This window comes from Chiloscyllium plagiosum, unplaced genomic scaffold, assembly GCF_037043375.1.
Source record: "Chiloscyllium plagiosum isolate Xiang-an unplaced genomic scaffold, Cpla_swu_hap1 HiC_scaffold_40, whole genome shotgun sequence".
NCBI classification, from domain to species: Eukaryota; Metazoa; Chordata; class Chondrichthyes; order Orectolobiformes; family Hemiscylliidae; genus Chiloscyllium; species Chiloscyllium plagiosum.
In genome coordinates, this window is record NW_028270178.1 from 30,992,527 (window position 1) to 31,006,159 (window position 13,633).

Consider the following 13,633-nt stretch of genomic DNA (forward strand, 5'->3'; position numbering starts at 1 on the left):
TCCACACTTATGGAATCTTTGAGGATGTGACAAAGCACTCTCTGATAAAGATGGACCAGTGAATATGGTGTTTATGGATTTTAGCCAGGCATTTGATAAGGTTCCCCATAGTAGGCTCATCCAGAAAGTAAGGAGAATGCGTGGTGGTGCATTACTTAATAGTCAGGTCTTGGGAAATGTTGCTGAACAGAGACCTTGGAGTCCAGGTTCATAGTTCCTTGAAAATGGAGTCGCAGGTCGATAGGTTAGTGAAGAAGGCATTTGGTGTGCTTTCTTTTATTAGTCAGAGCATTGAGTATAGGAGGTTGTCGGTTATGTTGCAGCTGTTAGGCAGCTTTTGGAATATTGTGGGCAATTCCAGCCTCCCTCCTAAAGGAGGAATGTTGTGAACTTGAAAGGGTTCAGAAAAGATATTTATAAGGCTGTTGCCAGGGTTAGAGAGTTTGAGCTGTAGCGAGAGACTGAATAGGCTTGGGCTGTTTTCCCTGCAGTGTCAGTGGCTGAAAGGTGACCTTTATAAGACTTATAAAATCATGAGGGGCATGGACAGACAGGGGCTTTTCCTTTGGGTATGGAGTCTGGAACCAGAGCGTGCAGGTTTAGGGTGAAAGGAGAAATATTTAAAGGGGTCCTGAGGGGCAATGTTTTCATGCGAAAGGTGGTGCATGTATGGATTGAGCTGCCAGAGAAGGCTGGTACAATTACAACAAGTAAAAGGCATTTAGATGGCTAAATAAATTGGAAGCATTTAGAGGGATATGGGCCAAGCGCTGACAATTGGGCCTAGATTAATTTAGAATATCTAGGTGGCATGGAGGAATTGGCCTTTCCTCACAAGACCTTCCCTCCTTACCAGGCAACATCCTAGTAAATTCCTCTGAACACCTTCCTTCCCAAGTTTCCGCATCCTTCCTATTACGCGGCGACCACAACTGTATGCAATATTCCGAGAGGCTGCACCAGAATTTTGTATCTCTGCAGCATGACCTCGTGGCTCCAAAACTCAATCTCTCTATCAATAAAAGCTAACACACCGCATGCCGTAACAACCCTATCAACCTGGGTAACAACTTTCAGGAATCTATTTACATGGACACTGAGATCTCTTGGCTCACGTACACTTCCAAAAACTTACCATTAGCCAGTACTCTTTATTCCTGTTGCTCCTTCCAAAGTGAATCACCTCAGACTTTTCCACATTAAACTCCATTTGCCACCTCTCAGCCCAGCTCTGCAACTTATCTGTGTCCCTCAGTAAACTGCAACATCCTTCGGCACTATTCACAACTCCACCGCCTTACTGCCTTGCTGTCATCCGCAAACTTACTAACCCATCCTTCCAAGCCCTCGTGGAGGTCATTTATAAAATGACAAACGTCAGTGGACTCAAAACAGATCCTTGTGGAACACCACCAGCAACTGAACTCCAGGATGAACATTTCCCATCAACCACCACTCTCTGTCTTCTTTCAGCTAGTCAATTTCTGATCCAAATTGCTAAACCACCCTCAATCCCATGTCTTTGTACTTTGTGCACTAGACTACCGTGGTGAACCTTATCACCCACCTTACTGAAATTCATGTACATCACATCAACCGCTTTACCCTCATCCACCTGTTTGGTCACCATTTCAAAGAGGTAAAAACAAGGATTGTAGATGCTGGAAGCAAGAGTCTAGATTAGAGTGGTGCTGGAAAAGCACAGCAGGCCAGGCAGCATCTGAGGAACAGAATCCTGATGAAGGGCATTTGCCCGAAATGTCAATTTTCTTGCTCCTCGGATGCTGCCTGACCTGCTGTGCTTTTTCAGCACCACTCTAATGTAGACACCATTTCAAAGAACTCAGTAAGGTTTGTGAGGCACTATGCACCCTTCACAAAACTGTATTGACTATCTCCAATCAACGGATTCCTTTCTCGATGATTATAAATTTTATCTCTTTATAACCCTTCCCAACACTTTACCCACAACTGAAGTAAGGCTCACTGCTCCATAATTACCAGGGTTGTCTCTACTCCCCTTCTTGCGAGGGGGACAACATTTGCTATCCTCCAGTCTTCTGGCGCTATTCCTGTAGACTATGTCGACCTAAAGATCAAAGTCAAAGGCTCTGCAATATCCTCCCTGGCTTCCCAGAGAATCCTAGGATAAATCCCATCTGACCCAGGGGGCTTATCTATTTTCACACTTTCCAGAATTGCTAACACCTCCTCCTTGTGAACCTCAATCCTGTCTAGTCTAGTAGCCTCCATCTCAGTATTTCCCTTGACAACATTGTCTCTTTCCAGTGTGAATACTGACAAAAAAAATTCATTAAACACTTTTCCTATCTCCTCAAACTCCATGCACAACTTCCCACTACCATTCTTGTTTGGCCCTAATCTATCTCTAGTCATTTATTCCTGATTATACCTATCAAAAGCTTTAGGGTTTTCCTTGATCATATCTACCAACAACTTCTCATGTCGCCTGCTGCCTCCTCTTAGTTCTCTATTCAGGTGTTTTCTGGCTAGATTGTAACCCTCGAGCGCCCTTTTTCTCCCCATAACAACTTCCCTGTTACGCTTGCTCAGTTCCAGAATCAGATTTGCAATCCTTTCCTCTCCCTCTGGAACTAATCCGTAGGCCGATTGAAAACTCTCAAAAGGGTGACTTCTCCTTTCCTATTTCTAATCTCAGTCCATACTACCTCAGTGGACGAGTCTTCAAATATCCTTTCTGCCACAGTAATACAGCCCTTGACTAACAATGCCACACCTCCCCCTTTTTGGCCATCTTCTCTGTTCTGACTGAAACATCTAAATCCCAGAACCTACATCACGAACTTTGGCACCTGAGAGGCAACACCCCAAATGTAAGTCTCTTTCATTCCCTTTCTGACCACTTAATTCGGGAGTCCCTGGTGACTAATGCTCTGCTTATTCCCCTCCCCCCCAGCTAACTTCCCTTCTGAGCAACAAAGACAGACACTGTGCCAGAGACATGTACTCTATGACTTACCCCGGTAAGTCATTTCACCACCACCGGCACCCCCCAACCCCAACACTATCCATAACAATATACCCTTTGAGGGGAATGGCTACAGGGATCCCTGCACAGTTTTCTGGTTCCCTTTCCATCCTCTTACTAACCCACCTGCCTCTTTGTTGTACCTGTGGTGTGACTACCTCCTTGTAAAGCCTCAATAACCCCCTCCACCCACCTGAATGATCTGAAGATTATTAGATGTATTATTATACTTCTGAATGGGCCACTGAATTTAATTTTAATATGGATCTCGCTCTCTGTGCACCTTCTCTCTGCATTGTAGTCTTTGCTTTGTTGTATTACCTAATGCACTTTGTACAGTATAATCTGCCTGTACTGCAGGCAAATAGAACTTTTCACTGTATCTAGGTATATGTGACAATAATCAAATCAAAGATGCTGGTGGGTGGAAAGTGTAGACTGGTGGAATCGTCACTTGAGGCACTTACTGGGATAGACATGATCCTTAGACATGTCCCAACCATTTCCCACACTTCTGCCATCACCACCCCTGCTCTTCCCTCCCACAACACTGACAAGATCCCTTTGTTCCTTGCTTTCTATCCCACAAGCACCTGCATCCCAAGGTTTATAAGCTGCTATTTCCAGTAGTTCCAATGCAGCTGCCCCATGACCACTGGCCAAAAGTGTTCAGACAATTGATTGACATAGTATAAAGGACATGCCCCTGGAAATATGATTGAATAATGTGTTGGGGCATAGAGAAGTTCTGAGGGTACTTCTCAACAAGCAGATGTCGTCGATAGCAGATCTCCTTAGTCTGTCCCCAGAAAGCAGTCTTCATTGAGCAGTCCTCATCAGGCAGATGAAAGATGGAGCAGAAGAAGAGGAGGAAGGTCACGGGAAGAATTCGCTGTCATCTCCATGAGAGATGCAACCCCACCACTTTAACAAGTGCCGTCTGTCTGTTTGTCCTCTGGTATCAGTCGCTGATACCAATTGTCACTTTGTTGTATACTTTGTTTATCCAGTTAACTAATGTGACATATCTAAACTGATGCTTCTTTGCAAACTCAATAAACCATGAGAAAATTACTTGGGCATTGTTGACTGCCTTTTTTTTCAAACATCTCCCTAGCCAAGGGAACTCTCTTCCTCCTCACAACAGTACACTGGCAAAAGACGTCAATGATGGTGAACAATTTGGAAGAATTGTGTGAGATGTCAAATGAGGCCTTTCTTGTCGTTGCGATTTACAGGTCAAATTTACCAAGCAAATCTTGGAGGCAAAGATGAGATTATTACAAGTTAATGGCAAGGAACACATTCAGGCTCATTATTACTTATCTCGCCTCATTTAATATATATGTTCCTATTCTACCCCCTGCCAAAAAGCAATGAGGGGCTGCGAACTCTGAACACAAAAGTAAGTGAGTATCTGCGACATTAGGTGGCTGTTTGCTCTTCCACACATCTATCTTGGACACATGGCATTAACATCTCAGGGCATGCCCAATGGGCGACAGCTACTTGCACCCAATGCATGTAGATACTGGCATTCAACCTGTAGCATCTGACACATGCCAACATTTATGCTTTGTAAAATCATGGGGGGCAACTTTTTGTTATACAAGAGAGATGTTCATACATTACCATCAACTGGCGAACTGCTGTTGGATTGGTGATTCACCCCAATCAAACCTGTGCTGTACCAGGTAGGACCTGAGGGATGGCCGCATCAGCCTGAGCCAGGGGAAGGCCTTTGACAGGATATTGCACTCCTCCATGTGGGGTGTGGTATCCAAAATGGCTTGGGGGGGAAGGAAATTTGTAATTAGATCTGACTGCTCTCCACCAACATCGTTAGCTCAGTCTCAATCAATGGGTGGGAATCAGAAAGCTTTCCCGATCAGATCCAGAGTCAGGCAGTACTGCCCATTCTCTTGTGCCTTGTCTGTATGTTTAGATTAGATTACTTAGTGTGGAAACAGGCCCTTCGGCCCAACAAGTCCACACCAACCCACCCAGACCCATTCCCCTATATTTACCCCTTCATCTAACACTACGGGCAATTTAGCATGGCCAATTCACTTAACCTTCACATTTTTGGATTGTGAGAGGAAACTGGAGCACCCGGAGGAAACCCACGCAGACACGCAGGGAGAATGTGCAAACTCCACACAGAGAGTGGCCTGAGGCAGGAATTCAACCCGGGTCTCTGGTGCCGTGAGGCAACAGTGCTAACCACTGTGCCACCGTTCTCTAGAGCCTTTTGCTGAGTCATTGAGGAAGGATGTGAGTGAGAGGGGAACTCTTCCAGGCAGCCAGGGCCTGCAGGTCAAAGCCTCTCTGTATACAGATGACATGCAAATCTTAAATAAAGTACATCCCTCCTCTGCACTCTGTATTATATTCTCTCTCTCTCTCTCTCTCTTTCTCTCTCTCTCTCTCTCACTCTCTCTCTCTCTCTCTCTCTCTCTCTCTCTCTCTTTCACACACACACATAAAAATGTATAATAATATCCTCTCTGCTTTACTTTCTCTCTATCACACACTCGTTCAGACAATAATATTTCATTATCTCTCCCCTGCTGGACTATCTCTGTATCACTCTGTCTCATTCTGACAAATCTTTAATAAATTGCTCTCTGCTGTACTTTCTCTGTGTCACACACAAATCCTAAATGAATTGTGTCTCCCCATCCCTCGATGTACTGTGTATCGTGTTGTCTCTCTCACACTGGCATTTTTCTAATTCCCCCTCTGCTGCACTCATATGCACAAATCTTTAGCAATGTACCCTTTGCTGCACTTTCTGTCTATCGCTCACACACAAATATTTAATATTCTCTCCTCTCCTCTTCTCACTCTGTATCACTCTCTCACATACAGAAACCATTCATAATATACCACCTGCTAGACGCTCTCACTGTTTCAAAGTAAGGAATTTTCCAGTCCCTCAGGATCCTCCCCGAGTCCAGTGATACCTGAAAGATCACTACTAAAACCTTCATTAGCTCTTCAACTACCTCTTTGAGAACTCTGGGCTGTAGCCCCTCTGATCCTGGTGATTTATCCACTTTCAGACCTGTCCATTTTTCTAGCACCTTCACCTTGGTGATGGCTACCATACTCATCTCTTCCCCTGACTCTCTTGAATTTTTGGGATATGATTTGTGTCTTCTCTATGAAGACTGACACAAAGTACTTATTCAGTTCCGCTGCCATTTCCTTGTTCCCCACTACAATTTCTCCAGATAATTTTGCCAGGGGCCCAGAGTCCACTTATCTCTCTCTTCTGCCCTTTATATATCTGAAGAAACTCTTGCAAAGTTTCATAATATTACCAGCGAGCTTACCCTCATATTTAATCTTGTCCCTCCTTATTTCTTTCTGCATTGTCCTCTGTTGGTCTATGTAGGCTTCCCAATCCTCTGGCTTCCCATTATCATTTGCCACATTTTATGTTTTCTCTTTTGCTTTTATACTGTCCCTGATTTCCCTGGTCAGCCAGGTTGCCTCATCCTTCTTTCAGTATGCTTCTTGTTCCTTCGGATGAATTGTTGCTGTGTTTCTCAAATTACTCTCAGAAACTCCTGCCATTGCTGTTTCATTGTGTGTCCTGTTAGGCTCCTCTCCCAGTCCTTCCGGTCAGCTTCTCCCTCATGCCTCTGTAGTTGCCTTTATTCAACTGTAATATAGTTACTAATACAGTTACATCTGATTCCTCCTTCTCCCTCTTAAACTGCAGGGTAAATACATTCATATTATGGTCACTGCCTCCTCAGGGCCCCTTCACCGTAAGCTCCCTTATCAAGTCTGCCTCATTGCACAACACTAAATCCAGTATTGACTGTCCCCTAGTGGGCTCCACCTAAAGTTGCTCCAGAAAGCCATCTCGTACACGTTCCACAAATTCCTTTTCTTGCAATCTATGACCACCTGTTTTTTTCCCAATCTATCTGCATATTAAAATCCCCTACGATCACTGTAACCTTACCTTTCTTACATGCCTTTTCTATCTCTTGCTGTATCTTGTGTCCCAAATCCTGATTATTGTTTGAAGGCCTGTCGATAACTCCCGTTATGATTTTTTTTAACCTTTGTATTTCTTCAACCCTATCCACACAGATTCTACATCATCCCAACTGTACTTTGTTTATCGCTGTTGTCTTACTTTCATTTTTTTACAAACAAGGCAACCCTATTCCCTCTGCCCACCTGCCTTTTTGATAGGATGCATATCCCTGGATATTTAGCTCCCAGTGCTGATCCCCTTTCATCCATGTCTCCATTGATGTGCCTGCCACACAGTGTATTATAATCCTTATATTCAGTAAAAGAACTGAGAGTCGGCTTTTACAGAAAATAATATTCATTTATTGTACACAATTGAGATTAGAACAGTAAAGTATAGTACAAATTAATTTTAAAAATCTGATAGGTATTTCACTCATTTTCCTGTCCCTCCCTGTTTCGGTTGTCCTGCTCCTCTAGTAACGATATAAAATGATTCGGGAGCCTGTCTGCCTTTCCTCTCTTTCATGCACTACATCGTTTGGGTTTGTCTTTCTGTATTCAGTCATAACAGGAATGAATGATTTTGTAGGCACAGTGAACCGAGTGTCTTGATTTCCTACAGCATCACGAACAATAAAGTGGGTTTTGAATTGTTTTGACAATAAAATCAATCAAAATCAATTCAAAACCGATGTTAATGTCAGAGATGCTTCAGAAAATCAAGAACTGTTTGTCCTGCAAAATCAGACCTGAGGCTAATCAAGCTGCTCCAGTTTCGCTCCAACATTGGGAGAGTTAAGAGGAAAATATCAAGAGGTAAATATTTGCAACAACTGACTAAACACACTCTGAGTTCGAGTCCACTGGATCCACAGAGGTCCAGAACTCAATGCAGTCTGAAAGGATAATTGGGGTCTCTCTCCCCTCCATTACACACATTTACATCACACGGTGCATCCAAAAGGCTAAGAGCATTGTGGAAGACCACACACACCCCTCACTCAAATTCTTCTCCCACCTGTCATCTGACAGAAGGTACCAGGACGCACGATCTCTCACAGCCAGACTGTGCAATAGTTTCCTTCCCCAAGCCATCAGGCTCCTGAATGATTAGACTCTTTCTAATCTGAAATTCTTACATATTGCTGCTAGAAAAGTGTCTATTATCCATCATGCATCTGTTACACTGTAACTTGTGTGTTTTGCATTTCTTATGCCATGTACAATTGTGTAGTTTGTGCTGTTCATGTAGCGCCCTCTGTACTGGAGGAACACTATCTAGTTTTTACTGGATCAGTTGTATATGGTAGAAATGACAAATAAATTGTACTGTTACATCAGAGTATGGACAAATAAACTGAACAGGAAAGGCGAGAGAGAGTGAGAGCTCTTTACAGCATTTGGTCTTATATAGCTGGATGAGCGTCTGGGACAGAAGTCAATGGGAATGAAGGAATACATTCTCCACTGGTTAGAGTTATCCATACCACAAAGGGAAATGTTTCTGGTGACCACAAGCCTATCATCTACAAATCTTCGCACAAACCTATCATCTCAGCATGACAACTTTTCCATGGGGGTTCCTCACAATCATCTCCAACACCTCACCACGGCCAACGCTTGGTTTGGTCAATCATTTTCTATCTACCATGAGACCTGAAGTGTGGGTGTACCCAATCGGTTGCATCACGTGCAACATAATTTCCAGCTACTCAGACACTGAAGCAATCGGTTGCATCACGTGCAACATAATTTCCAGCTACTCAGACACTGAAGCAATCCATGACAACATTCAAAGAAGTTCAGGCTTGGGGTGAAAAGTGGCAAAGGTTATAAAAGTCATAACCCTGCCTGGCAGTGCGCATCCCGAGTAAGAAAGAATCCAAATGATCCCACTTGCTATTCAGATACATTTCTGTTAATCCACTTCTATCAATATCAAAGAAGCAAGACTTGACCATAAACTGAATTGGACAATTTTCATTAATACTATAAGGAGTAGAGCAGGTGAGGAAGCTCTTTGATTTATTTTGCATTTTAGACTTTGCATTCTGATTGCAAAGATAATATTAAACTAATTATTTTAATAATGTGCTGTCTGCACCATAACAACAATATAGTTCTGCTGAGCCTGATGTCAGTGATAAGTAAGTTACTGGAGGGTATGTTGAGGATCAGGATTTACGTGCACTTGGAAAAGCAAGGACTGATTAGGGATAGTTAACATGGCTTTTTGTGTGGGAAATCATCTCTCATTTACTTGATTGAGGTTTTTGAAGAGGTGACAATGAGGATTGATGAAGGCAGAGCAGCAGACGTTGTCTACATGGACTTCAGCAAGATGGGTGACAATGTACTGTATGGGGTGTTGAAGGCTGAGGGGTGACCTTATAGACATTTATAAAATCATGAGGGGCATTTTTCCCCAGGGTAGGGGAGTTCATCAGAAGAGGCCACAGGTTTAATTTGAGAGAAGATAGATTTAAAAGGGACCTGAGGGGCAACCTTTTTGTCATGCAGAGGATGGTGTATGTATGGAATGAGTTGCCAGAGGAGGTGGTGGTGTAGAGTACAATTACAACATTTGAAAAGCATCTGGATGGGTATATGAATAGGAAGGATTCAGAGGGATTTTGGCTAAATGCTGGCAAGTGGGACTAGATTTATTGAAGTTATCTGATGGATGTCAGTCACTTAAACAAAGAGTCTATTTCTGTGCTGTACAACTCCATGACTCTGTGAATCTTGATTTGCAATTCTAAGGTAGCAAATTGCAATTGGATTATTTGGAGACAAAGCCAAATCATTTGTGGCTGATTCACTCGATCGAACTTCAGGTCCACCATGGTTCTGTTCATTTCAATTGGCAGGGTTGGCAGAGTTTCATGGTTTGGAGATCAGAGTTCACATAATACAAAATGGAAGGATTAGTCTAAGGATTTCCGTTCAGAAGTCACCTAATATTTCCAGTGATGGTACTCGATCAGAATTAGAACCCGTTTCATTTCTACTGTCATAAGTAGAATGGATGGCTTTGAGGTATGTGGAGAAGAGGTGTTGGGAAATCCTGGAAAAGGTGAAAATAGATAAGTCCCCTGGGCCTGATGGCATTTATCCTAGGATTCTCTGGGAAGCAAGGGAGGAGATTGCAGAGCCATTGGCCTTGATTTTTATGTCCTCTTTGTCTACAGGAGTAGTGCCAGAAGACTGGAGGATAGCAAATGTGGTTCCCTTGTTCAAAAAGGGGAGTAGGGATAACCCTAGTAACTATAGGCCGGTGAGTCTCACTTCTGTTGTGGGCAAAGTCTTAGAGAGAATTGTAAGGGATAGGATTTATGCACATCTGGATAGGAATAATGTGATCAAGGATAGTCAGCATGGTTTTGTGAAGGGCAGGTCGTGCCTCACAAACCTTATTGAATTCTTTGAAAAGGTGACGAAGGAGGTTGATGAGGGGAAAGCGGTAGATGTGGTATATATGGATTTTAGTAAGGCGTTTGATAAGGTTCCCCATGGTAGGCTACTGCAGAAAATACGGAGATATGGCATTGAGGGTGAGTTGGAGGTTTGGATTAGGAATTGGCTGGATGGAAGAAGACAGAGGGTAGTAGTTGATGGCAAAGTTTCTTCATGGAGTGCCGTCACTAGCGGTGTTCCGCAAGGATCTGTTTTGGGACCATTGCTGTTTGTCATTTTTATAAATGACCTGGAAGAGGGGTTAGAAGGTTGGGTGAGCAAGTTTGCGGATGATACGAAAGTCGGAGGAGTTGTTGACAGTGAGGAAGGATGTGGCAGGTTACAGCAGGATATAGAGAAGCTGCAGAGCTGGGCAGAAAGGTGGCAAATGGAATTCAATGTAGCTAAATGTGAGGTGATTCACTTTGGGAAGAATAACAAAAAGATGGGGTACTGGGCTAATGGTCGGATACTTGGTAGTGTGGATGAGCAGAGGGATCTTGGTGTCCATGTACACAGATCTCTGAAAGTTGCCACCCAGGTAAATAGTGCGGTGAGGAAGGCATATGGCGTACTGGCTTTTATTGGTAGAGGAATTGAGTTCCGGAGTCCTGAGGTCATGATGCAGTTGTATAAAACTTGGTCGCCATACGATAGGAAGGATGTGGAGGCACTGGAACGGGTGCAGAGGAGGTTTACCAGGATGTTGCCTGGTATGGAAGGAAGATCGTATGAGGATAGACTGAGACACTTGGGACTGTTTTCATTAGAGAAAAGAAGGTTTAGGGGTGACTTGATTGAGGTGTACAAGATGATTAGGGGGTTAGATAGGGTTGACAGTGTGAACCTTTTCCCGCGTATGGAGTCGGGTATTACAAGGGGGCATAGCTTTAAATTAAGGGGGGGTAGATATAGGACTGAAGTTAGGGGTAGGTTCTTCACTCAGCGAGTCGTAAGTTCATGGAATGCCCTGCCAGCAGCAGTGGTGGACTCTCCCTCTTTATGGGCATTTAAGCGGGCATTGGATAGGTATATGGAGGATAGTGGGTTAGTATAGGTTAGGTGGGCTTGGATCGGCGCAACATCGAGGGCCAAAGGGCCTGTACTGCGCTGTATTCTTCTATGTTCTATGATTTGCCTTGTGGAGAAGCAGGAATTGTTAGCATTGTTAACAGTTTAGTTTGTTTAGACCAGAGAATGGAACAGCACAAACTCCAGGCAATTGCATGTACCAAGGGAATACATGGAGGTGAGGGCGGGGGTAGGGGTTATTTGTTTTAAACGAAGTGTCATTTCATCAAGGTATTCCATCTTCATTGAGTGGTTACTATTGGTTGTGCACTGCCTGAGGGGACACTAGAGCCAGATTCAATCATGCATGGGGAAAACCATGGCGAGTGGGACTAAGGAAGGAACCCATAGAGACAGACAGCTGATGCAGACAATGAGAGGCTGCAGTGCCTCCCTCCGTGCTGCACCATTCTCTGTGTACAGCTCTATCCCAGTGGGTTGCTGCAATCTCATTCACACTCTGTCAGAGACAGACTACCGGCTTGTTAGTGACGTTCCTCAGCCCCAGCGCATCTGATTGGTATATTACTGCTCCTCTACGTTCACTATCAAGCATGGTCACAGAAAAGATTAGATGAAGCCACCTGGCTGAACGGATCGTTTCCTCTGGTTCGAAAATCTGGAAACGACGGAGCAGCAATGAAAATGTCAGCCGTGAGCTATAAGTCTTTAGTCACAGTCAGGCTGACAGAAAATATAGGAAGCGGCTGGGTCCTGAGGTTGTCAGGCCCGAGTCGCCTATCGCTTCTCGGCCTTTTGGCTAAGATCATGTGTAGTTCTGTTCTTGTCAGTTTTAATATCTGATATGTCTCTTATTTAGGGACTCAATATTAATCTGATTTTTTGCAGGCAGGAGTTGTGCTAGGAGCTTGCTCCGCCAACTTCGCGCATCGTTCTAGTATTGCAGTGTTTCTGGGAATGGTGCACTCCACATTAAAAAATCTGAAAAGCAGCTTTGTTGATTCTGTTTTGGATACGTTTTTTGTCTTATTTCTTATGTTCTGTACTTAAATAGCATTTGGTTAGTCTTTGCTTTCGTGCAATTCCGATTCGTTTTTGTCTCAGGCGGTGCTGAGTCCGAGGGTTGGCACTGAGATAAGGTGGGGAGAGGGGAAATGAAGTAGCTGGAGAAATCTGCATTCATCCCTTATGCAGCGAAAGTCTGGAGAGGAATGCAGTGGTGTTTGTAGAGTTTCGTCCAGAGCAGCGCCGTGACGTAGGACTCCGTGCTCTTCAGCCTGTTCCCCGGGATGCACACAGAGACGAACAGCTACTGTGCCTAGAGGATCATCTGTGAAGGATGCTCTCTGGGCGGTCCGAAATCTGTTGATCTTCCAGCTGAAGCAGTTGACCCCGACTGAGTGTTGCAGTATGGCGCATTCCAAGTTCCAGAACTACATGTTGAGGGACACGCTGAAGCTTGGTGCAGCTGCCACCAAGGCGCGGTGGGGAAAGACCACCGTGTATCGTCTGCCTGCCTAAGCACAGGGGGCTGACGCAGTAAGGGGGCTCGGCTGACCTCCCAGCTAAATATGTGGAGAGTAATCATACAGACCTGTATATATGAACGATTACTCTGTCTCAGTATGCAAAGAAATGGAATGTTTACATATGTATGGCATGACCAATTGTACAGATCATCAAAATATTTTATGAATAAAGTATATTTTTGAAATAAAAAATAATTCCCTGGGGCAGGCTATTTCGACGTCACCTTCAAGAGCGTGAAGAATTGCGAGCAGCTCCTGAAGATCTTCAAAGAGAAGGAAGGGGAACCTCTGTTCTCCATCTTGTCGGCGCAGAGGAGTCGGGTTGTAACAATCCAGATGTACAACCCTCACGTCCCAGTAGCAGATGTCCTGACCTTCTTGAGAAGATACGTCCAGGTCGAGGGAAAGAGTACCGATGTGGTCGATCCTTTTGGGATCTGGACCAGCAAACAACAGGTCAGGGTAACCCTGAGGGTCAATGCCAGTGGGAACATCCTCCACCCACCCTCCAGCTTTGCCATCGGAGGAAGCAGAGGTTACCTGACCTATGCAGGGCAGTCGAAAGTGTGCCGAACCTGCGGGAGGTCAGGCCACATGGCGGCGGATT

The 13,633-nt window shown here is 44.3% G+C and overlaps 1 non-coding gene across 1 annotated transcript; it reads left to right on the forward strand.

Annotated features, from left to right (window-relative positions):
- Positions 1-12,276: 12,276 nt before the first annotated feature.
- On the forward strand, positions 12,277-12,468 carry LOC122544148 (U2 spliceosomal RNA). Its single transcript, XR_006310278.2, has one exon. It is a non-coding gene; the product is annotated as a U2 spliceosomal RNA (small nuclear RNA).
- The last annotated feature ends 1,165 nt before the right edge of the window (positions 12,469-13,633 follow it).